Source organism: Rattus norvegicus, chromosome 15 (genome assembly GCF_021556685.1).
Source record: "Rattus norvegicus strain SHRSP/BbbUtx chromosome 15, alternate assembly SHRSP_T2T, whole genome shotgun sequence".
In the NCBI taxonomy this organism is placed as follows: domain Eukaryota; kingdom Metazoa; phylum Chordata; class Mammalia; order Rodentia; family Muridae; genus Rattus; species Rattus norvegicus.
The window spans coordinates 33,713,928-33,739,979 of NC_141548.1; the positions used below are offsets into that span (position 1 = coordinate 33,713,928).

Sequence of the window (26,052 nt, forward strand, 5' to 3'; positions counted from 1 at the left end):
TGAAGGCCTATCTACCAGTGACTTCAGCTATCTCTTCTGTGTCTCACAGACAATCGAGCTTTCCCTCTCATGTTTTCCATATGACACAGAGTAGGTAGTAGGTGACTCTGAGCCCCAAGACAGGAGACACCCAACTTTTTTCTTGATGGTGCTCACTTTAGTCCTGTCAGAAGGGCAGGTACTGGAGAGACTAGGAAAATAAAAAATGAGCTGAACATTGGACTTGCTTGAGCTTTGAATATATGTATTTATGGAGACGGGGCAAGTAGAATGTAAAAATGTGCTGTTGGCCACCGTAACAGAGTTGGTCCCTGTGAATGGACATGGAACCAGACTTTCCAGTCAGAAAAAAAAAAAAAAAACAAAACGTACTTTATTCAGTTGCTGCTATCTGTCCTACAGCAATCTTGGACTCAGCTATAAGGAACATGGTTAATCATGAAATGATCCATGTTGCATCTTGTAATTAGCTGTTTTTCATAGTTTTCTTTATCCAGGATACAAAGCTTAAAACTCTCATGAAGACCTGTGGAGCTGATCCATCAGTTTTCCCATAGGAGACAATGCCTGCAGCTGCTCTTTTACACACAAGAGGCCCTCCAGAATCTTCCTGTATATTGAGGGGGCACACGGTAAGCACTTTTTCGCCCTCTCTCATGTTATGGCTATTCCCAGAGAAGCATAGCTTTTAATTTCTGCTTGTGGGAGGTCAAAGGGGAGGCCCGGGTCTTTGGCCTTCTCAGCTGTGACTGGATATGGTTAGGGCTGCAACTCTCTCCTGAGGCCAGCCCCTGCCTTTTTCCCAGGTCTCTGATCCACTCTCTATGAAGGTGTGTGGGACTCTTGTTTCCAGGCTGTTAAGGACATAGACTCACAGCATGTAGGGGAAGCCCATAGACAAAGTATGTGTCTGCTCAGAGGAGACATCTGGCCATGGTTATGACACACTCAGGAGTCCAGCTTTCTGAAGCCTGAACCTTCAGTCAAGTGTTGTTTTGTAAACACATCCTTTTATACAATCTACCTTCAACAAAGCCTTCAAGTTAACTCTGGGACCATAGTTCATTACTGGTTCCTGCTGTTACCAGAGAGAAAGATAATAGCCAGTGAGTCTCTTTAGGTTTGATTCTGTAGGCCCCCAGATTCCTTCACCCTCCAACTGAGCCCAGAGTTGAAGGCAATCCAACTTACCTCAAAGGAAGCTCCCTTGATCTTTGAGTCTCCCACACATATCTCACTCGCTTTGATGTAAGAACGTTGGAACTGGGACTCACAGACCCGATCCTTCTGTACTGTCAGCTCAACCTCCTGCAGTGTGTTTGGGAATTCCCCCTGTGGGGTTATCTTTCCCCTACCAGCCATGTAGCACACATCCCCTGTCTTCACATGGGCATTGCGCCTGGGCAGGTTGAAGTTCTAGTCCTCTTGGCACTTCTCACCAGCTGATAGAGAAAAGACAGAAGAAAGCAGCTCAACCAAGAGGCTGGCGCTCTGGGTTACATTGAAACTCAGGATGGAAGGAGGGAAGAAGTAAGATGAGAGAAGGAGGGCAGGGAGAAGTCCTGCACCAAGCAGAGCAGAGTCACTAGGACTGGGATGAGGAGTGAGGACTGAAGGATGTGTGGAGGTATGGGGTGGGAGAATGGCAGGTCTCACCTTTAATAGCATGATGTCATTGGAACATTTATCAGGATTATAGGCAGGGTGGGGAGTGTCGTTTGCCACATGGATAATCTGCTGTGTCTTCTCTTTAGCCTTGATGTTGTGGGCCCCCAGTGTGACTGTCATTGATCTGTGAATAGAGCAGAATGTGGAGGGGAGACAGAGTCAGAGCGGACGCAGTCCAGGAGCTGCAAAAGGCAAGATAGACAGGGTAAGATTCTAGTTGCAGGGACCTGAGGACACAGGAGGACCTCAGGATTTGACCTACTGTTCTCTGATTCTCAGAACAAAAGATCCCTGGGGGCTCCCTCTTGTACCTAGGCAATATTCTGAAATTTGCATCAATTTCTAATATGAACTTTCAAACTCAACCACTGCTTTCCTTTTGCCAGTGTAATTGATCAACTCAAGTGTTGTCGTCTCCATCTCCATCCTGCAGAAAGGAGTGACACCTCGACGTTCTTCTCAACGCAGTTTATTCAGGAACCTTTCTTTCTGCATGCAAGCAGAAATCTCTTACCCCCAAGCACACTCCCTAATAAATAACCCGTAACCACGCCCCATCAGTACAGTCTATGTAGTTTCAGTACATATGTCCATGCCAAATGGCCTGATCCTGTGTCATCGTGTGCATGAGGAGCTCTCACGATGGGTGTGGCTTACTTTTGGGCGTATGAGGAAGTCAGGTGATAGTCATAAGATATGGCGGCAGTCCCAGGCAATATCTTGGGATTGCCGCCACACCCCCTCCCCACATCTCCCCCTTCTTTATGTTTTTGGCACAGAGAATGCCTGTCTTAGGTTGCCCCCTGCAGCAATGCCCCTTACCCATCATCGGGAGACAAACATCTTAGGTTTGATCCCTGTCTTAGGTTGGTGACACATCCAGGGAGTCTTACCCATCATTGACTACTTCTCTAGCATGCCAAGCCACACTTGAGGAGACTGTCCTGTCTCCACTGCTGCAAAAGCCTGAATCGTTAGGGCTTGAGTTCTGTATTGATGAAACCACATACAGCAAATGCACCAAAAGTCCAGAACGCTCATTAGAATCAAGCACAGGGTGAGGCCAGCAAGTCCTGCCCATTCTTATAGCCGAGGGGCAGCTGTGGTGATCCAATCGGCCAGACCTCCAGCTTAAGACACATCCACACGGGTGGAGTTGATATGGACGATGGATCATCTAAGCTCCCGATCTAGTCCGTCAAAATGTTGAGACCAATTTCCTGTAATATACTGAGATGAGTTGTGCAAAAAATTCAAAGCTTCTGCAACACCTGCGGATAAACTATTCACAACAGCAGCAGTCTGTACTACTGAGGTAAGGGATACGGCCACAGCTGTGGCTGAGGCAGCAGAGATTGCTATAGCAGAAACAATGGCTGCAGTGATGCCAAAATCCCTTTTTTGCCTAAACAAAGTCATAGCAGAAGAAGCATGAACAGGCCAGGGTACAAAACGAGGCATCCTAGTCACAACAACTAAAGAATATGCAGATGCATTCCAACACATACTATCGAACAACTACCACTACTACAATTAACAACATTATCATCATAACTCCCATTATAGACAATAAACACAAAAGGAGGCCACATACAGACAGGCGTAGCCTTAAAGGAAACATTAAGCCCATAAGCAAGTTGAGAAACAGAGGTTTTAAACCCTATGAATCCATTCTAATGAAAGCTTACATTACCCCAACCCCCTCCCACTAACATGCTCAGAGGAGAGATATCTGTGCAACTACCATTCACTCCACACAACAACCACACATTGAAAGGATTACAAGCTACTGACTGAGCAGGATTTGGATAGGTCCAATTATATCCTGAAAATGATTCATTATGGGCTGTGCTAATATAAAGAGAAAAGGTAAAATACTTCTTTACAGCCCATGCTGCCTTTCTAGCCTGACACCCAGTCCATGGCAGAAGTGACTCACGGGTTCCCTTGCAAAAGGGAGCCCATCTAGGTTGGGAAGGTATGGTATCATTGCCTTTTGAAATACTTGCAGGCCACACCCCTCGAATCCATGTGGCATTAGCTTTGGTAGAACTATCGATAGGCATGCCAAACCATGTAGCTGATTGATTATACATTTGAATGCAATCACTATTCTGAGAAATATTTTGAATCATCTGAAAGCATAGCAATCCCTTCAGCTGAAGCTGCAATAAATCATTCACAGGAGCTATTTCTCCATCCAATGACAAAAAGGGTAACTGCAACGAAGCAATAGAAGAGAAAAACCGGGGAAACACTTGTGCCGAATACATCAATGGCAGGGGTTTGGGAAATACAGATAAAAGTCCCCAGCGTAGGTCTTCATCCATCGCCACAGGAAGCATCAGCAACCCTAGGAACATCCATAGTATCCTCCTTCCGTTCAACTTGGACCACTCTGGTCAGCCTCTCCGGGACCTACAGCGGCTGCCGATGATTCTGGGGAAACACACAAACAGACACCCGTGCCCAAATCAACACTGGATCAGGGCCCTGCCAAGTACCAGTTAGGATGTCCTTCCACATGACCATGCCTTTTAAAGAAGCATCAGGGTTGCGGGGACGCTCAGCTGCAACCTGACCCTGCTTATCTTCATTTAAAAAATTCAAGGTAAAGAGAGCAATGGCTAATCATTCCCTAGGGGTGGAGCCAGCGGAGGCAATTCCCCCCTTTTGTTTAATTAAACATTCTTTTAGGGTGCGATGGGCTCGTTCAATAATACCCTGACCGTGAGGGTTATAGGGTAATCCATGGGTCAATCGAACACCCATCATTTTACAAAAAGACACAAAAGAGGCAGATACAAGCCAGTCAATTATCAGTCTTTAATTCTTTAGGCTGGCCCCAGGCACCCCAAGCTTCAAAGCAATGTGCGATCACATGACGTGCCCTCTCTCCTGTATGTAGAGAGGCAAAAATGATTCCCGAAGCTGTATCTATGGGTACATGAAGATATTTTAATTTTCCAAATTCAGGAAAATGGGTAACATCCATTTGCCATAGGTGTAGAGGGCCCAACCCACTTGGATTGATCCCCACTCCAGTCTGAGGCAATAATGGGGCACATGTTTGGCACATTTTTACAATATCTCTTGCCTCTGCTTGAGAAATATTAAAGCGGGATGACAGGGTCTTTGAATTAACATGAAAATGTGAATGAAAATCTTGAGCCAATGCAACAGGTGAAGCAACGAAAAAGGCCATGCATGCCTTTGAGGCTTTATCTATAATACCATTCCCCTCAGCTGGGGGTCGAGGCAACCTGGTATGAACATGGATATGTTGTGCAAAGAAAAGGTGAAGACCTATACAAAATTAAGTCTTGTAATGCTAGAACCAATTTTCCAATGGTAGATTTTAAATTAACTTTGCCCACCACCTCCAAACATTGTAACATATTAACAATATATTGGCTATCAGAGATCAAATTAAAGGGGCCTGGAAATAATTCAAACACCTTAATCACAATTTGTAACTCAATAATTTGGGTTGATGCAGGGGGAAATTGTATAGTAAGTGGTGCGGCTCCTGCAACTACATATGCTCCACAACCCATCTTGGAACCATCTGTAAAGATGAGCAGAGCATCCGTTAAGGAATGTTTAGAAGTAATATAAGGAAAAATCACAGGATGAGCTGTAATCAATTGCAATATTGGATCCTTGCGAAAATGATTATCAATGTTACCTTGAAAACTGCACCTCACTATAGCCCAATCATCTATTGAGGCTGACAACACTTCCAGCTGCTTTACATTATAAGGAACTAGCAAATCCTTCGCTGGGATGCCAAAGTACTGCATACATTGCTGAATGCCAAGCAAGGCTAACTGAGCCACTGAGGTGGGATAATGAACAAGTGTATTGGCTGGGGATATCTTTGGATGTGTCCCGAGCAAGGGAGCCCCTTGCCATAAGACCCCAGTTGGCTGTAATTCTGTTGGCAGGATACACAATGCAATAGGCTGTGACTCATCTCAGCGCTTCAAAGTAGCAACTTGAATGCCCTGCTCCACCAAACTCAAAGCCACTGTGGCAGCATCATTAAGGCATCTGGGAGAATTCAAATCGGTATCGCCTGGTAAGAGGTCATATAGTGGCTGTAGTTGTTTATTGGTTAAAGACAAGTGAGGGCGGATCCACTGAATGTCTCCCAATAATTTTTGAAAAATCATTTAATGTACATAATTCATCAGTGTGAATGTGGATCTTTTGAGGGGACACAGAGTTTGTAGTTATTTTTGTCCCTAAATAATTTACTACCAGGTCCTTTTGAACCTTTTCCGGGGCCACAACTAAGTTCTTTTCCCTTAACTGTGCAACCACCCAGCTATACGCCTCATCAAGCAACTCCTCTCTGGGAGCTGCAATAAGGATGTCATCCATGTAATGATAACATTTCACCTTAGGAAGCCTCTGTCTAACTTCTTTTAAGGTTGTATCAACATATAGTTGACACATAGTAGGACTATTTGCCATACCCTGTGGCAGAACCGTCCACTCAAACCTTTTATCAGACTCTTCATGATTTTGAGAAGGAACAGTGAAGGCAAACCTAAATGTATCATTCTGATGCAAAGGAATTGAGAAAAAAACAATCTTTAATATCTAAAACTATTATAGGTCAATTTTTGGGCAAAGCAGATGGCAATGGCAGCCCTCTCTGTACCAAGCCCATCAAAACCATTTGTCTATTTATTTCTCTCAAGTCATGTAAAAGTCTCCATTTCCCTGATTTTTTCTTTATAACAAATATAGGAGTATTCCAGGGGGAAGTAGAAGGGCGTATATGGCCCAATTTTAGCTGTTCTTGTACCAATTCCTGGACAGCATTCAACTTTTCTGAGGGAAGTGGCCACTGAGGAACCCACACCAAATGCTCAGTTTTTCATGTAATGGGTAAAGCTCCCTCAGTGGTCCCTATGAAAAACCCAGCCCGCCACGATCAGTCGTTTTGTGGACAATCACAGGAGAGGCTTTGCCCTGTAAAGAGTAGCCTAGCCCCTTTCCAGATACATAGCCCATTCCCATCATCATAACGCGGGCCTGCGTGCTGTAGCGCCCTTCATTAGTTAAAATAAAGCCCATTTCTTTCATCAGGTTACTACCCAATAAAGACACTGGAATGGCCAATATATATGGTTGAAACTCACCAGAATGTCCCTCATCATCCTTCCAATGTAGGATACGAAAGCTCATTTCCGGCATTTGAGTATATCTTAGTCCTCTCAGTGTTTGCTCTGACTGTTGTCTTGGCCAGCCAGTGGGCCAATCCTTGATGCTGATGATACTACGATCAGCACCAGTATCTAGGAGGCCAGATATGGATTTCCCTTCAATAGACAGTTTTAAGAGTGGCCGGGTGTCAAGGTCCAAGGAACAAAATATGTTAGAGACCCCGGTTAGCCAAAGCCCTCATTTCAAATTTTTAGCAGGAAATTTAGAGTGATAGCTAGGTAAAAGGAGCAATTGAGCTATCTTATCACCAGGAGATATAGCAACAATGCCTCTAGGGGAAGACACCATTATTTTAACCTGCCCGGTAAAATCCAGATCAATCACCCCGGGATGAACCATTAACCCTTGCATGGTAACAGAGCTTCTTCCTAAAATCAATCCCACTGTATCAGCAGGTAAAGGGCCTTTAAAATCTGTATCCACTATTTGAGTTCCCATTTGGGGCGTTAATATGAGTCTGGTGGTGGAACTGAGGTCAAGTCCTGCACTTCCTTTTGTTGCTCTCCGGGGTGGCCCCATTGCATCGGAGGATTCAGGTTGGGCCATCCTTCTGATACTGCCCCATATATTTGCGGGCCCTGGGGTTGGGGGCCCCTCCTTAAGTTTTTTGGCCGGGCACCATTATTAAGTGGCTGCCCGTGAATGTCCTTAACCGACCGGCACTCATTGGCCCAGTGATTACCTTTTCTGCATTTGGGACATAGTCCAGGGATCTTAGGCCGTTGACCCCCTGTTCCTTTTAGCTGTGGGCATTGGTGCCTCATATGGCCAGGCTGCCCACATTTATGCAGTTATTATTCTTTTGGCCTTTCCATCCTTGGGACATCTGCATGATGGCAGCAGCCAACCCTGAATTAGACAAAGCCCCCCCCACCAAGTCCCTGCAGAGTTCATCCACACCTCTAAGCCTTTACCCTTATATGGAGTAATAGCTTGTCTGCACTCTTTAGTACACTGCTCAAAGATAAGCTGTTTCAACAGTGGCATGGGAATATCAGGATTCCCAAAGACCTGGCCTCCTGCCTCCACCATACAAGCCACGTAATCTGTAAAGGGCTCGTTGGGTTCCTGGATGATCTTAGTCAATTTTCCGCTCACCTCTCCTCTATTAGGAAGGGATTTCCATGCCCTAGTCCCTATGGTGTTGTTTTGTTCATATACTTGAAGAGGATAATTGATCTGAGCTGCCGCAAATCTCCCTTGTCCTAGCAATATGTCCTGATCCCAAACTTGCTGCCCGTTACGAGCGTTGACCACAGCCTGCTTGGCGGCAAACTCAATAAAGTATGCCTTCCAGTCCAAATACTGTCCTGATGTCAGACAGGCACGAGCCAGATTCTGCCAATCGCTAGGAGTCATACAAAAGCGATGTAAGGATTCTAACTGCGCCACTACATAAGCAGCAGTAACACCGTATGCTCGAACTCCTTCGGCCAGTCTTTGGACAATCTTCCAATCTAGGGGCTCATGTGTGCAATTGCCCTGTGCATTCTGAAACACAGGGAAGCATTGGGATCACAGTTCCCTCCAGGTGTTTGGGTGTAGATTACATCCTTCTACCCCGCCATAATTGTACAGTGGTGGATGAGGCAGCCTCGGAGCTGATGGCTTTACCTTCAGTTTTACTTTCTCTAAGCTGTCTGCAATGCTCTCCAGATCGTCTTTCGACATATCTCCCTCGCTAGAAGTTCCCTCGGTCTCCGATTTTTGGGAGCGTTCCTCTCTAACCTGACTTATCTCCTCATTGCCCTTTTTTAGCTCTGCACCACATCTTTCCTCGTCTCCTATGCAATTTTTCACTAATTTCTATATTGGCATTACTCTTTTTAGTAAAACCACCTGCTCCTCGGCAAACCTCAAGTCTTTCCCTAATTTTTCCTAACTGGGCATTGTCTGGTGTCCTGTTATACGAAACCATGGAGCAACTTGGTCCACTGCTTTTAAAACATTCTCCACTATGTCTTTCTTTAGCCCGATTCCTTTCGCTTTCAACAAATCCTTGAGGGCCTGGCGAACTGTCTGAGCAGAGGTCGAGTTCCCCATTGCGCTTGGTGCAACTTGTCCCAAAACTGGGAACCTTATAGTCTCAACCCGAGAGCGTAGCTCATCCCACTTACCTGGGAACTTACTGCCACCCTGACTGCGATGAGTTCTGAACGTATGTCCCCTTACGGGCCACCACTAGTCGTCTCTGTCTCCGTCCCGCAGAAAGGAGCGACACCACGACGTTCTTCTCAAAGCAGTTTATTCAGGAACTTTCTTTCTGCATGCAAGCAGCAATCTCTTATGCCCAAGCACACTCCCTAATAAATAACCCATAAACACGCCCCATCAGTCCAGTCTACATAGTCTCAGTTCATAGGTCCATGCCAAATGGCCTGATCTTGTGTCATGGTGTGCCTGTGCAGCTCTCACAATGGGCGTGGCTTACTTTTGGATGTATGAGGAAGTCAGGTGATAGTCATAAGACTTGGCAACTGTCCCGGGTGCCATCTAGGGATTGCTACCACACCCACTCCCCACAAAGCTTACTGCTTGCTGTAACCTCTCACTCTTCTACCTCAAATGTGCCTCTTGTCAGACATCAATTTTCACAATCCTGCCTTCTAGTGAGAACTCACAGGGAGCTGCTTGCATGAAGAAAGAAAGGTTCCTGAATAAACTGCTTTGAGAAGAATGTCGTGGTGTCTCTCCTTTCTGCAGGACGGAGATAGAGACGACTAGTGGTGGCCCGGAAGGGGACAGGGAGCACAGAAGCTCCTGTGTGTGTCTGAGAAAATGTGGGCTGGCTGCTACTCCTCTCCTTCCTCTGCAGTGAGCAGCCATCAGCACAAAGTTGTCTCTCACCAGGAAGCCTCCGCAGAATGTCTTCTTCTCATTATCATTGAGAAACTCAAAATATGCCATGTAGGGGTCGGAATGCGGACTGACCTCATTGCCTCTGATGATCTCCTCTGAAAGAAAAGGCTAGAATATTTAGTGTCTTGGAGTAATATTTGAGGTCAGGAGGGTAGATCTGGGGGGTGGAGGGTGGGTGATTGAAAATGGAGCCTGCAGTTCCCCAAGGCTTTTGAAGACTGGATTCATTGCACATCAAATAATCATGGCTGAATATTAAATCTCATTAAAGCTCCCCTTTCCCTAGTCTGAAGTCAAGTTAATGATGTACATTTTTGTATCTTTGCATTCTCTGCCACATCTCTTTCTAAGGATGATCCAGTCTCCAGGAGATGGGAAAAAGCAGGAGAACTAGTGCCTACTAAGTTTTCTGAAAGCATCTCCCTTCTTCAGACCTTGTTGGAAATCAGTCCAGTGTCAGATTTCCACGTCTGGTTTGGTATGGAACCTGATGTTCAGAAATCTCTTGGGTTCAGTGTCAGGACAATCCCTGACCACTGCAGGGCAGAAAGGCAGCAGAAGTTGACGTGGAGTGGCACGTCAGGGACAGGGGTGTTCACTCACCTGCTCTGGCTCCATGAGACAGAAATAGGGTCAGGAGTATCAGGACTGGTGGCATCTTCCCAGCAAGGCTGTTCAGATTGGAGGAGGGCAGAGCAGACACAGCCCTTGGATGGAGATGAACGATGTGTGGGCTCAGGGATCTCACAGGCATTTTAAACCTATGCACCTCCACTTCTGATCAGCATCATATTACTTAAGGAAGTTTTCTGGTTTGGTTAAAAATGATGCTGTCACCACATTGACCTCCTATGTGCTAAACTGGGATAAAGACCAAAAATGTACAAGGTTGTAGGGTGGGGTTAGGTAGGCCTGAGACCTCAGGATGTCCATCGTGACTGGATGGAGACACAAGTGTGTCCTTTTCTAACTCTTACACCCTTTTACATTCCGGTACGATTTTGCTTGTTCTCTTTTTTTTTCTTTTTCCTTTTTTCTTTCTGTCTTTCTGTCTTTCTGTCTTTCTTTCTTTCTTAAAACAATACTGACACAAAATTTATCCTAACAGCAGTTATAATACTGCTCTTACTCACTGTTAAACACACAGTAACACAGCACTTAATGAGAGTTCATGCTGCAATGCAGAACATCATCTTATTAATATTTGGGACTATTGATCATACTGTAGAACAATCTCTTTGAACATTCTCATGAATTAATCTTAACTCTGACTCTCCTAGAAAGAGTTACAACTGGACAACTGCTAGGAAGTCACAAGAGAAAATTTTAAAGGCAAGTGTTTGTCTCATATACCATGATCATGTGTTACTGTCATACATAGTTAATTTTGTGTGTGTGTGTGTGTGTGTGTCTGTGTGTGTGTGTGTGTGTGTGTGTGTGTGTGTGTGTGTACATCCAGAAAACCACAGAGCTACCAGATCCTGCTTTCTTATCACTGCTTCATGGATTTCAGATACTTTGAACTTTCTCCTCTCATATTTTGGGACCAAGAAAGGCTGTTTTTCCTCAGTTACGGATTAAAGTCTTTATGCAATTAAAAGTATTAATTGCCTAAAAATTAGTCATCTGGTCAATGGATATGCAACATTTCGGCTTCTCTGCTCCACATTGAATGGCTATTGTTTGGGGATGCACACTGCTTACACAAGCTCTAATGAATGTTCATTGTTTACCCTGAAAGGGACTGTGTATAACTGATACAATATGTGCACACACAGATAAGCAACAAAAGCCTACAGAATAAAATAATCTTAATTATATGAGAGTCCATTTGGAGAGAATCTTTTAAAACCATGGAGCAGGGTCCATGTTTGTGTTCTCTGAAAACCTGTAAGTAATAACATTTATTTTGGTTTGCTTTTATCATACTAACAAAGGAGGACAAAAGGATCAGGGTGGATATTCTATGTTGTTTTGAAAAACAAATGATTCACTCTATGGCTTGATGGACATAGCTCTGATCTTAGTAAATTTTTGAGCCAGAGGAGCTGAAGTTACAAGTGATGAGGAGCTATCAACATGGCGGTCTGAAAATGCGGCGTATACTCTAAGACTCCTGAGTCCTGTGTGCAGTCCCTTCTGCTCAGTTCTTGAGACTAGTTGCTCACAAGTGTATGTGCTGTGAAAAGTGGTAGTATGCATACAGTGTGAAGCTAGTATGTGAGCATCTGTGCCTGAAAAAGACCCATAAAAGCCCCATAAAAGTCATGAAGGGACATGATAAAAATACTTTTAATTTGAATGAAGGATTATAGTTCTATGCATCCCATTTGAAGGACCAAAAACAGACTTATGAAAATACCAAGCTAGTGACAATATTTCTGGACTTCTTGAAATATGATTTTAAATTCTCATGTTAAGTGTCAAACCAAGGCTACATCACTGTTCACAAAACTCCATTCTGCTGGGTTGACATGCATATATTTAATTGGGTTTAATTTGAGCTCACCATAATTCCTTCTTCACCTGGATTATTCATGGCAAGTTGAATTTCACCTTAAAGATGAAATGAGTAGTTAAATACACTGGAAAGTTAAAGTGGCAACTAAGTTTTCATTGTGAAGTCTGTTCCAGATTTTGTTTATTTTGTGATAAATAAGTAACTTGATATTGCTGCCAGAGTATCCTCAGCTTGGCCATCCTACTGAAATGAGAATGATGTCACCAGAGTCAGCCCAGTCACTCCTTAAGACTTTTTGACATGGGAAATGATCTTATCCTGTGAACCTTATGAAATTCTTTGACAACTTTATACATGTTTTCAACGTATTTTGATTATTTGATTACCCACAATCACCCCCACTCATACCCCTCTTATGCTCGTCTAATTCCCACTCAGACTTTCTTCTCTGTTCATAAGCTTTTTTGATATTCTGTGCAAAGACCCTTCTGCCTATATCTCCAAACTCCAATGCCCCTTACACTTCACCAGTCTCAGAGGCCTCCAACCCATCATTCAATATCTTTTAACTAAATGGATTCTACATCCTACCTCTTCACCTACAGTACTCCCATGGTCAGTCAAAAGCCTAAGTGAACCTTCCACTTATTCAAGGCCTCTGCTTCATCAACACTGCCTGTGTCCCTATCCACCTTACATTATATTTTCCATGACTACTGGAAACCCTACTCACTTCTTAATCCTAGACCTTAAAGGTGTTTTCTCCCTTCAATATCCCTAGATGTTCATACTTGATATAATTTTTTTGCCTTTACTTGGACAGATTCTCATAATTACCAAGCCCAACAACCTGGATTGTCTTTTCCCCAGGATTCAAACACAGTTCCTCCTTTTCTGGCCAGGCAATCACTAAGGTACTGGTCTATTTCCCCCTTTTCCTTCCTGCCTGCGACAGTATGTGGATGACCTCCCTCCTGCTTTAGTATGTGGATATTCTCCTGCCTGCTACAATATGTCAATAGCTTCCTCCTTTGTAGTCCTTCCCTCTCAGACAGCCAATACTGCCTCACTCATTACTTTCCTCAGTTCCAGGGGTTCCAAAGCTAAATTCTCCTCTCCTAAAGTCACCTATCTTGGAATTTCTCTCACTCCAACCCACAAACACTTCACTCAAAATCCCCTTGCCTATTTCTGCCCTCAACAAAATGGGAACAGCTTTTCATGGGAGGGGGGATCTATTTCCTCTGTTCATGGGTCTCTGGATACTCACTTCTACATCCTCTATACTAAGTTGCTTCTGCATGAACATTTCTTGATAAGCAATTCCTTAAACAAACATACAAAAGCTTTTTTCAACCCTGGCCCTCAGCCTCCAAATCTATGCAGAACTTTCCATCTTTACACTTCCAAAGAGCAATGCCCATAAGTCTTGGAACACTTTCTAGTACTGACTTTTACCCCTGTAACTTACCTCTTCAGAATCTAAGAAACATTGTTCTAGGGTGGCATCCCTGCCTAAGGGCTCTTGCCACAAATCTCTGCTCATCTCTAAATCAAACAAACTAACTGGGATTCCCCTTCACATTGTATTCCTCTCTCTCTCTCTCTCTCTCTCTCTCTCTCTCTCTCTGACTTACAAAGATTCCAAACCCTCTCATCACCTCCCTTAGAGTCTATCCCTCCAAACTTCTCTTATCAAAAACTCATTACCCTCATTTCTTTCCTGTCCTAATGCAATTCCTCCGTGTTTTCCCTTTACCACAACACAACATTTCCCAGACCCTGTTCACTCCTATCCAGAGACTCCCAATCATCTCCTCCCTCATCCCTCTCACATAAAGAGGCTCCTCTAGCAACTTCTTCTTATACTCTTTATACATATGCCCCTCTCTTCTCCCAAGAGGCCACAATGTTGCAGGATACACAGTGCTTCCAGATTATGCTATCATCAAGGGGGCCTCCTTCACCCCCACACACTATCAATTATTAATAGCCTTCACCAGAGTCTTCCAAATTGCCAAATGTACTTTATTGATGGAGTATACAGACTCTATATATATTTTCCTTAACACACTTGACCATCTGGAAGAAACAAGGACTTCAAACACAAAAGACCACTCAATTACTAACTCTTCATATACTCATCAAAGTCTTACTTTTGTTTTCTCAAATTGTCTGGGTTCATTGCAAGGCACATGAGGCAGACCCCTCCATCATCAGTAAAGGCAATAATCACACCAACATGACAGCCTGTCAAGCTGCCTTTTTCTCCCTTACAATTCATCACCCTTCTCTCTGGACCACCCTACTACAAAACCCAGAAAACAACATATATAACGGTCTTTTAGCACAGGACATAACCTTCTACTTACACCAAATATTTCACTCTAATAATAAATCACTTTTATCCTTTCCTCAAAACCATCTGACTCTCACCTCATTAGATAAGACCTTTTGAAAAGAACCTAACTCAAACCTGCAATGTATGTCAGCAAAATATTACCACCTCCACTGTATGATGCCCTCGTATTCCTACACACCAAGTTATAAAGGCTTGAAGTTATAAAATCTAAAACAATGTTCTAAGGTATAAAATGCAAGTGTAAAGATCTGAGACTATAAAAGCTAACCCGCGAGAGCCTGTAAGATGGTCTAAGGTAGTGTTTTAAGGTCTAAGGATGTGGAAGCTTAAGTAAGTTGTGAAGGTTTATTTATGAATCTGAAATAAATAAAAAGGTGTTTAAGATTTCTTTCTTTCTGTTTATGCTATTGTTTGAATTACTTTAACACAAAGATATAAATTTACTGCTCTTTCTACAATATATATTTCATCAAGATTACAAAAAATGGTACAATTTTATCTCTTTTTATAAACCTAAGAATTCTCATAAATGGACCTAATCTACCTCATACAGATCAAATGAACTCCAAATTGACTTCTGTCAATCAACAGCCTAAAATTTCCCACCTATTTTTGAGCATGGGATCTCTCTCCCTTTTCGTGGTCTTCTTCCCCTAAACACCAGGACCATGGGTGTGGAAATTTCATATGTACACCAAAGATTTTTTAAAAAGTTTCCTGCTTGCTGCCCTTAGAGGCATTGTAGATGTGGCTGCTCTTTCACATGTACATCAATAGGTGGCCGAGAGGACAGGGGCTATATCCACAGTCAGTGTTCTGACCTATGAATATCTAAATGATTAATGTAACATTCACTACAGAAAGGAAGACTAAGACTACCTCCAGTACAGCACCAAGGGTCCAGACAGAGAGTTAGCCTGAGATGAACAACAGTCTGGCAACATGCAGGCCTAGAAGTGGGCAGATGACCCATGTGTGGCACCATAATGTATGAGCAGTGCACAGCACTCCTGAGACTACTCCTGGATGACCCCAGACACTCAGAGACCATGGGCACTACTAAGAAAAACAAGTAAGTAGTGGAGAAATGAAAGAAAAGAGAAACAGAAAGATGTGAGCACATTGAAGAAAAGCAGAACTGAAGACTCAAGGTAGTGAGAAACAGCCTGTTGTAGATACCTGCTAATGCCACCTGATGAGCACAGAGCCTATGCTGCCACTGGGGGGGGGGCACATCTGGGTCCATGGCCCTGCAGTAGCAGGGTTCTGTTACCATCAAAGGCCAGGTGGATGTCCTTGGTCTGGTCTGCTACCCAGGGATGTTTCGTTGTCTGAAGACTGTGCAGAGCTGGTCCTACCCCTCACCTGGGCATGATGGGAGAACTGGCCCTAGAGGCATGAGAGCAGGAGAGCAGACCTCACCCTCCTGCTGCAGTACTCAGGAGAGCTGAGCTGCACACAATTACAGGAGTTGTGAGGGATCTGGCCCTGAGGATGCAAGCGTGGAAGATCTGGCTCTATCACTCATTTTTCTGTGGTGACATGAATGAATGAAAGATACCTTTCTTTCCCCTCACCCCTCACCACTTGTGCCAGGTGCAAGAACCAGCTCTGGGGTCATTAGGGTAGGAGAGGAAGCCCTCCCTACCCCCTAACCTGCTACAGGACTCTGGAAACCAAGCCCTGTACTTCACCTGTGCAGGACAGGAGAGCTAATTTTGGATCTATAATTACAGGAGATCCAACCACAGGACTTGAGTACAGACGAGCTGGCTCTGCCTTTTGGCTTCTGGAGAGTGGTGCTGGGGAGGGAGAGACACCTTTTCCTCTCACTTAACCCTCCCATTTATGGCAGACCAAAGAGCTGGCCATATCCCTCATTGGCAGCACCCTGAGCAGACCCTGTACCTCACCTGGGCAGAAGCGTAAAGCTGCCCCTGATTGCAGGAATTACAAGTGAGCTGGCCTGAAGGGCATGAAAGCTGAGAGCCAGCAGGCTGGACATCTCAGATGCCTCTCAGGCCAAGATTCAGGGCTTTGAATTGATCTGTCCCAACATCAATGAACTGCCTGAGTACATAAAGAGGCTGTCCTACAAATGTAAAACTATAGGATCTCCATGATGCAGGGAAGGAACAGAATATCTGAGAGAAGTCCCAGTGAGCTTCCAGTATTAATAGAGTAGCAGAACCTAGAGGCTTCATAGCAGAACAATGAGTCATTGCAATGAATGTTTGCAAGTAAAGAGGTGTACAAAAGGGTACACTGTAGGACACACTGCAGCACATTACTGAGTCCACAATGAGATAGTTTTCTCTGTTGAGCAGCAGAGGTTGCAAAAGTGGAGGGTGGGAATTCAGGGGAGGAGAAGGTTTATTGCCTGAGGTCAGCCCCAGGCTGGGTCGTCTCTGAAGCTGGGGACAACAGTTGAATTGCTTTCTATAATAACATATAACTATCTTGACTTTAAGTTACTCTGCAGCCAGAGGCTGCAGACTTCTGGATTTACTGACACTCGTTGCTAACAGTGGGTGCTTAGATAAAGGATTTATCAGTATTGTTCCCATCTAGGGCCAGGAAGCCAGAAGCCCTTCACTGGAATGGCTGGTAAACTCTGTGAACCAGAGAAAAAGGAACGGAAAAGAATTAAGATGTGTTTTATAGTCAATATGAAGAGGACAGACACATATGCATTCATGCATACATTTTCATTTACATTCTCACATACACATTAACACATTCACATTTTTGTTGGGCCCAACCACCTGTCTCTTTTGCTCCACAAATATTCATGTGTGCTTATATATTCATGTATACCTACACTTGTATATATAGACAGACATATACATTTGGAGGGATGGATGGATGGATGGATAAGGCAGAGCTACCCAAGACAAAGTACTTAACCAGCAACTTCATTTGTTTTCCTTGGACTTTTTATACAATCTTAGACAACCCTGGATATAGAAAACCAAAGGAAGAGACAAGGAGCTGTAGATACAAGCATCACCAACTGAATACAAGAGATAGAAGAGAGAATCTCAGGAGCAGAAGATTCCATAGAAATCATTGACTCAACTGTCAAAGATAATGTAAAGCAGAAAAAGCTACTGGTCCAAAACATACAGGAAATCCAGGACTCAATGGATCAAACCTAAAGATAATAGGTATAGAAGAGAGTGAAGACTCCCAGATCAAAGGACCAGTAAATCTCTTCAACAAAATCATAGAAGAAAACTTCCCTAACCTAAAGAAAGAGATGCCCATAAACATACAAGAAGCCAAAGAACTCCAAATAGATTGGATCAGAAAAGAAACTCCTCCTATCACATAATAGTCAAAATGCCAAATGCACAAAACAAAGAAAGAATATTAAAAGCAGTAAGGGAAAATGGTCAAGTAACATATAAAGGCAGACCTATCAGAATCACACCAGACTTCTCGCCAGAGACTATGAAAGCCAGAAGATCCTGGACAGATGTCATACAGACCCCAAGAGAACACAGATGCCATCCCAGATTACTGTATCCTGCAAAACTCTCAATTAACTTAGATGGAGAAACCAAGATATTCCATGACAAAACCAAATTTACACAATTTCTTTCTACAAATCCAGTCTTACAAAGGATAATAAATGCTAAAACCCAGCATAAGGAGGCAAGCTACACCCTAGAAAAAGCAAGAATCTAATCGTCTTGGCAACAAAACAAAGAGAAGAAAAGCACACAAACATAATCTCACATACAAATATGAATATAACAGGAAGCAATAATCACTATTCCTTAATATCTCTCAACATCAATGGACTCAACTCCCCAATAAAAAGACATAGATTAACAAACTGGATACACAATGAGGACCCTGCATTCTACTGCCTACAGGAAACACACCTCAGGGACAAAGACAGAGACTACCTCAGAGTGAAAGGCTGGAAAACAACATTCAAAGCAAATGGTTGGAAGAAGAAAGCTGGGGTAGCCATTCTAATATCGAATTAAATCTATTTTCAACTAAGTCATCAAAAAAGATAAGGAAGGACACTTCATATTCATCAAAGGAAAAATCCACCAAGATGTACTCTCAATCCTAAATATCTATGCTCCAAATACAAGGGCATCTACATACATAAAAGAAACCTTACGCTTCCTGGTTGCTGCCGCTGCAGAGAGCCCGTGGGCAGCACCCCACGAGCGAACCTGAGCCTCGGGACCACAGGTAAGACCAAATTTTCTGCTGCAAGAAAGCTGCCTGGTGAGCTTGGGACACAGGAAAGCAGAATTTCTCTAGGACCGGGCACGTTCTGTGTTTACCGGAAGTCCCACACCCGCGGATCCCGGCCCGCAGCAGCTCTCTGCTCCCAGACCCGGTGAGAGAGAGACCCAACCGCCTGGTCAGGTGGGCACTCCTGAGGCTGCAGAGCGGAAGAGACCACCAACTCTGCTCACCCCTGCCCACATCCCTGGCCCAAGAGGAAACTGTATAAGGCCTCTGGGCTCCCGTGGGGAAGGGCCCAGAGGCGGCAGGACCCCTGTCCCTGAGACACCGCCGGAACCTGAAAGAAACAGACCGGATAAACAGTTCTCTGCACCCAAATCCCGTGGGAGGGAGAGCTAAACCTTCAGAGAGGCAGACAAGCCTGGGAAACCAGAAGTGACTGCTCCCTGCACACACATCTCGGACGCCAGAGGAAAAAGCCAAAGACCATCTGGAACCCTGGTGCACTGAAGTTCCCGGAAGGGGCGGCACAGGTCTTCCTGGTTGCTGCCGCTGCAGAGAGCCCGTGGGCAGCACCCCACGAGCGAACCTGAGCCTCGGGACCACAGGTAAGACCAAATTTTCTGCTGCAAGAAAGCTGCCTGGTGAGCTTGGGACACAGGAAAGCAGAATTTCTCTAGGACCGGGCACGTTCTGTGTTTACCGGAAGTCCCACACCCGCGGATCCCGGCCCGCAGCAGCTCTCTGCTCCCAGACCCGGTGAGAGAGAGACCCAACCGCCTGGTCAGGTGGGCACTCCTGAGGCTGCAGAGCGGAAGAGACCACCAACTCTGCTCACCCCTGCCCACATCCCTGGCCCAAGAGGAAACTGTATAAGGCCTCTGGGCTCCCGTGGGGAAGGGCCCAGGAGCGGCAGGACCCCTGTGCCTGAGACACCGCCGGAACCTGAAAGAAACAGACCGGATAAACAGTTCTCTGCACCCAAATCCCGTGGGAGGGAGAGCTAAACCTTCAGAGAGGCAGACAAGCCTGGGAAACCAGAAGTGACTGCTCCCTGCACACACATCTCGGACGCCAGAGGAAAAAGCCAAAGACCATCTGGAACCCTGGTGCACTGAAGTTCCCGGAAGGGGCGGCACAGGTCTTCCTGGTTGCTGCCGCTGCAGAGAGCCCGTGGGCAGCACCCCACGAGCGAACCTGAGCCTCGGGACCACAGGTAAGACCAAATTTTCTGCTGCAAGAAAGCTGCCTGGTGAACTCAAGACACAGGCCCACAGGAACAGCTGAAGACCTGTAGAGAGGAAAAACTACACGCCAGAAAGCAGAACACTCTGTCCCCATAACTGACTGAAAGAGAGGAAAACAGGTCTACAGCACTCCTGTCACACAGGCTTATAGGGCAGTCTAGCCACTGTCAGAAATAGCAGAACAAAGTAACACTAGAGATAATCTGATGGCGAGAGGCAAGCGCAGGAACCCAAGCAACAGAAACCAAGACTACATGCCATCATCGGAGCCCAATTCTCCCACCAAAACAAACATGGAATATCCAAACACACCAGAAAAGCAAGATCTAGTTACAAAATCATATTTGATCATGATGCTGGAGGACTTCAAGAAAGACATGAACACACTTAGGGAAGCACAGGAAAACATTAATAAACAAGTAAAAGCCTACAGAGAGGAATCGCAAAAATCCCTGAAAGAATTCCAGGAAAACACAATCAAACAGTTGAAGGAATTAAAAATGGAAATAGAAGCAATCAAGAAAGAACACATGGAAACAACCCTGGATATAGAAAACCAAAAGAAGAGACAAGGAGCTGTAGATACAAGCCTCACCAACAGAATTCAAGAGATGGAAGAGAGAATCTCAGGAGCAGAAGATTCCATAGAAATCATTGACTCAACTGTCAAAGATAATGTAAAGCAGAAAAAGATACTGGTCCAAAACATACAGGAAATCCAGGACTCAATGGATCAAACCTAAAGATAATAGGTATAGAAGAGAGTGAAGACTCCCAGATCAAAGGACCAGTAAATCTCTTCAACAAAATCATAGAAGAAAACTTCCCTAACCTAAAGAAAGAGATGCCCATAAACATACAAGAAGCCAAAGAACTCCAAATAGATTGGATCAGAAAAGAAACTCCTCCTATCACATAATAGTCAAAATGCCAAATGCACAAAACAAAGAAAGAATATTAAAAGCAGTAAGGGAAAATGGTCAAGTAACATATAAAGGCAGACCTATCAGAATCACACCAGACTTCTCGCCAGAGACTATGAAAGCCAGAAGATCCTGGACAGATGTCATACAGACCCCAAGAGAACACAGATGCCATCCCAGATTACTGTATCCTGCAAAACTCTCAATTAACTTAGATGGAGAAACCAAGATATTCCATGACAAAACCAAATTTACACAATTTCTTTCTACAAATCCAGTCTTACAAAGGATAATAAATGCTAAAACCCAGCATAAGGAGGCAAGCTACACCCTAGAAAAAGCAAGAATCTAATCGTCTTGGCAACAAAACAAAGAGAAGAAAAGCACACAAACATAATCTCACATACAAATATGAATATAACAGGAAGCAATAATCACTATTCCTTAATATCTCTCAACATCAATGGACTCAACTCCCCAATAAAAAGACATAGATTAACAAACTGGATACACAATGAGGACCCTGCATTCTACTGCCTACAGGAAACACACCTCAGGGACAAAGACAGAGACTACCTCAGAGTGAAAGGCTGGAAAACAACATTCAAAGCAAATGGTTGGAAGAAGAAAGCTGGGGTAGCCATTCTAATATCGAATTAAATCTATTTTCAACTAAGTCATCAAAAAAGATAAGGAAGGACACTTCATATTCATCAAAGGAAAAATCCACCAAGATGTACTCTCAATCCTAAATATCTATGCTCCAAATACAAGGGCATCTACATACATAAAAGAAACCTTACGCTTCCTGGTTGCTGCCGCTGCAGAGAGCCCGTGGGCAGCACCCCACGAGCGAACCTGAGCCTCGGGACCACAGGTAAGACCAAATTTTCTGCTGCAAGAAAGCTGCCTGGTGAGCTTGGGACACAGGAAAGCAGAATTTCTCTAGGACCGGGCACGTTCTGTGTTTACCGGAAGTCCCACACCCGCGGATCCCGGCCCGCAGCAGCTCTCTGCTCCCAGACCCGGTGAGAGAGAGACCCAACCGCCTGGTCAGGTGGGCACTCCTGAGGCTGCAGAGCGGAAGAGACCACCAACTCTGCTCACCCCTGCCCACATCCCTGGCCCAAGAGGAAACTGTATAAGGCCTCTGGGCTCCCGTGGGGAAGGGCCCAGGAGCGGCAGGACCCCTGTCCCTGAGACACCGCCGGAACCTGAAAGAAACAGACCGGATAAACAGTTCTCTGCACCCAAATCCCGTGGGAGGGAGAACTAAACCTTCAGAGAGGCAGACAAGCCTGGGAAACCAGAAGTGACTGCTCCCTGCACACACATCTCGGACGCCAGAGGAAAAAGCCAAAGACCATCTGGAACCCTGGTGCACTGAAGCTCCCGGAAGGGGCGGCACAGGTCTTCCTGGTTGCTGCCACTGCAGAGAGCCCGTGGGGAGCACCCCACGAGCGAACCTGAGCCTCGATACCACAGGTAAGACCAAATTTTCTGCTGCAAGAAAGCTGCCTGGTGAGCTTGGGACACAGGAAAGCAGAATTTCTCTAGGACCGGGCACGTTCTGTGTTTACCGGAAGTCCCACACCCGCGGATCCCGGCCCGCAGCAGCTCTCTGCTCCCAGACCCGGTGAGAGAGAGACCCAACCGCCTGGTCAGGTGGGCACACCTGAGGCTGCAGAGCAGAAGAGACCACCAACTCTGCTCACCCCTGCCCACATCCCTGGCCCAAGAGGAAACTGTATAAGGCCTCTGGGCTCCCGTGGGGAAGGGCCCAGGAGCGGCAGGACCCCTGTCCCTGAGACACCGCCGGAACCTGAAAGAAACAGACCGGATAAACAGTTCTCTGCACCCAAATCCCGTGGGAGGGAGAGCTAAACCTTCAGAGAGGCAGACAAGCCTGGGAAACCAGAAGTGACTGCTCCCTGCACACACATCTCGGACGCCAGAGGAAAAAGCCAAAGACCATCTGGAACCCTGGTGCACTGAAGTTCCCGGAAGGGGCGGCACAGGTCTTCCTGGTTGCTGCCGCGGCAGAGAGCCCGTGGGCAGCACGCCACGAGCGAACCTGAGCCTCGGGACCACAGGTAAGACCAAATTTTCTGCTGCAAGAAAGCTGCCTGGTGAGCTTGGGACACAGGAAAGCAGAATTTCTCTAGGACCGGGCACGTTCTGTGTTTACCGGAAGTCCCACACCCGCGGATCCCGGCCCGCAGCAGCTCTCTGCTCCCAGACCCGGTGAGAGAGAGACCCAACCGCCTGGTCAGGTGGGCACTCCTGAGGCTGCAGAGCGGAAGAGACCACCAACTCTGCTCACCCCTGCCCACATCCCTGGCCCAAGAGGAAACTGTATAAGGCCTCTGGGCTCCCGTGGGGAAGGGCCCAGGAGCGGCAGGACCCCTGTGCCTGAGACACCGCCGGAACCTGAAAGAAACAGACCGGATAAACAGTTCTCTGCACCCAAATCCCGTGGGAGGGAGAGCTAAACCTTCAGAGAGGCAGACAAGCCTGGGAAACCAGAAGTGACTGCTCCCTGCACACACATCTCGGACGCCAGAGGAAAAAGCCAAAGACCATCTGGAACCCTGGTGCACTGAAGTTCCCGGAAGGGGCGGCACAGGTCTTCCTGGTTGCTGCCGCTGCAGAGAGCCCGTGGGCAGCACCCCACGAGCGAACCTGAGCCTCGGGACCACAGGTAAGACCAAATTTTCTGCTGCAAGAAAGCTGCCTGGTGAACTCAAGACACAGGCCCACAGGAACAGCTGAAGACCTGTAGAGAGGAAAAACTACACGCCAGAAAGCAGAACACTCTGTCCCCATAACTGACTGAAAGAGAGGAAAACAGGTCTACAGCACTCCTGTCACACAGGCTTATAGGGCAGTCTAGCCACTGTCAGAAATAGCAGAACAAAGTAACACTAGAGATAATCTGATGGCGAGAGGCAAGCGCAGGAACCCAAGCAACAGAAACCAAGACTACATGCCATCATCGGAGCCCAATTCTCCCACCAAAACAAACATGGAATATCCAAACACACCAGAAAAGCAAGATCTAGTTACAAAATCATATTTGATCATGATGCTGGAGGACTTCAAGAAAGACATGAACACACTTAGGGAAGCACAGGAAAACATTAATAAACAAGTAAAAGCCTACAGAGAGGAATCGCAAAAATCCCTGAAAGAATTCCAGGAAAACACAATCAAACAGTTGAAGGAATTAAAAATGGAAATAGAAGCAATCAAGAAAGAACACATGGAAACAACCCTGGATATAGAAAACCAAAAGAAGAGACAAGGAGCTGTAGATACAAGCCTCACCAACAGAATTCAAGAGATGGAAGAGAGAATCTCAGGAGCAGAAGATTCCATAGAAATCATTGACTCAACTGTCAAAGATAATGTAAAGCAGAAAAAGATACTGGTCCAAAACATACAGGAAATCCAGGACTCAATGGATCAAACCTAAAGATAATAGGTATAGAAGAGAGTGAAGACTCCCAGATCAAAGGACCAGTAAATCTCTTCAACAAAATCATAGAAGAAAACTTCCCTAACCTAAAGAAAGAGATGCCCATAAACATACAAGAAGCCAAAGAACTCCAAATAGATTGGATCAGAAAAGAAACTCCTCCTATCACATAATAGTCAAAATGCCAAATGCACAAAACAAAGAAAGAATATTAAAAGCAGTAAGGGAAAATGGTCAAGTAACATATAAAGGCAGACCTATCAGAATCACACCAGACTTCTCGCCAGAGACTATGAAAGCCAGAAGATCCTGGACAGATGTCATACAGACCCCAAGAGAACACAGATGCCATCCCAGATTACTGTATCCTGCAAAACTCTCAATTAACTTAGATGGAGAAACCAAGATATTCCATGACAAAACCAAATTTACACAATTTCTTTCTACAAATCCAGTCTTACAAAGGATAATAAATGCTAAAACCCAGCATAAGGAGGCAAGCTACACCCTAGAAAAAGCAAGAATCTAATCGTCTTGGCAACAAAACAAAGAGAAGAAAAGCACACAAACATAATCTCACATACAAATATGAATATAACAGGAAGCAATAATCACTATTCCTTAATATCTCTCAACATCAATGGACTCAACTCCCCAATAAAAAGACATAGATTAACAAACTGGATACACAATGAGGACCCTGCATTCTACTGCCTACAGGAAACACACCTCAGGGACAAAGACAGAGACTACCTCAGAGTGAAAGGCTGGAAAACAACATTCAAAGCAAATGGTTGGAAGAAGAAAGCTGGGGTAGCCATTCTAATATCGAATTAAATCTATTTTCAACTAAGTCATCAAAAAAGATAAGGAAGGACACTTCATATTCATCAAAGGAAAAATCCACCAAGATGTACTCTCAATCCTAAATATCTATGCTCCAAATACAAGGGCATCTACATACATAAAAGAAACCTTACGCTTCCTGGTTGCTGCCGCTGCAGAGAGCCCGTGGGCAGCACCCCACGAGCGAACCTGAGCCTCGGGACCACAGGTAAGACCAAATTTTCTGCTGCAAGAAAGCTGCCTGGTGAGCTTGGGACACAGGAAAGCAGAATTTCTCTAGGACCGGGCACGTTCTGTGTTTACCGGAAGTCCCACACCCGCGGATCCCGGCCCGCAGCAGCTCTCTGCTCCCAGACCCGGTGAGAGAGAGACCCAACCGCCTGGTCAGGTGGGCACTCCTGAGGCTGCAGAGCGGAAGAGACCACCAACTCTGCTCACCCCTGCCCACATCCCTGGCCCAAGAGGAAACTGTATAAGGCCTCTGGGCTCCCGTGGGGAAGGGCCCAGGAGCGGCAGGACCCCTGTCCCTGAGACACCGCCGGAACCTGAAAGAAACAGACCGGATAAACAGTTCTCTGCACCCAAATCCCGTGGGAGGGAGAGCTAAACCTTCAGAGAGGCAGACAAGCCTGGGAAACCAGGAGTGACTGCTCCCTGCACACACATCTCGGACGCCAGAGGAAAAAGCCAAAGACCATCTGGAACCCTGGTGCACTGAAGTTCCCGGAAGGGGCGGCACAGGTCTTCCTGGTTGC

General features: G+C 45.4%; 1 non-coding gene and 1 pseudogene across 1 annotated transcript; one reads left to right on the forward strand and one right to left on the reverse strand.

Annotated features, from left to right (window-relative positions):
* Positions 1-466: 466 nt before the first annotated feature.
* On the reverse strand, positions 467-10,494 carry Gzmc-ps1 (granzyme C, pseudogene 1; annotated as a pseudogene).
* Positions 10,495-15,311: 4,817 nt separating this feature from the next.
* LOC120097250 (small nucleolar RNA SNORA17) lies at positions 15,312-15,440 on the forward strand. Its single transcript, XR_015639207.1, has one exon. It is a non-coding gene; the product is annotated as a small nucleolar RNA SNORA17 (small nucleolar RNA).
* The last annotated feature ends 10,612 nt before the right edge of the window (positions 15,441-26,052 follow it).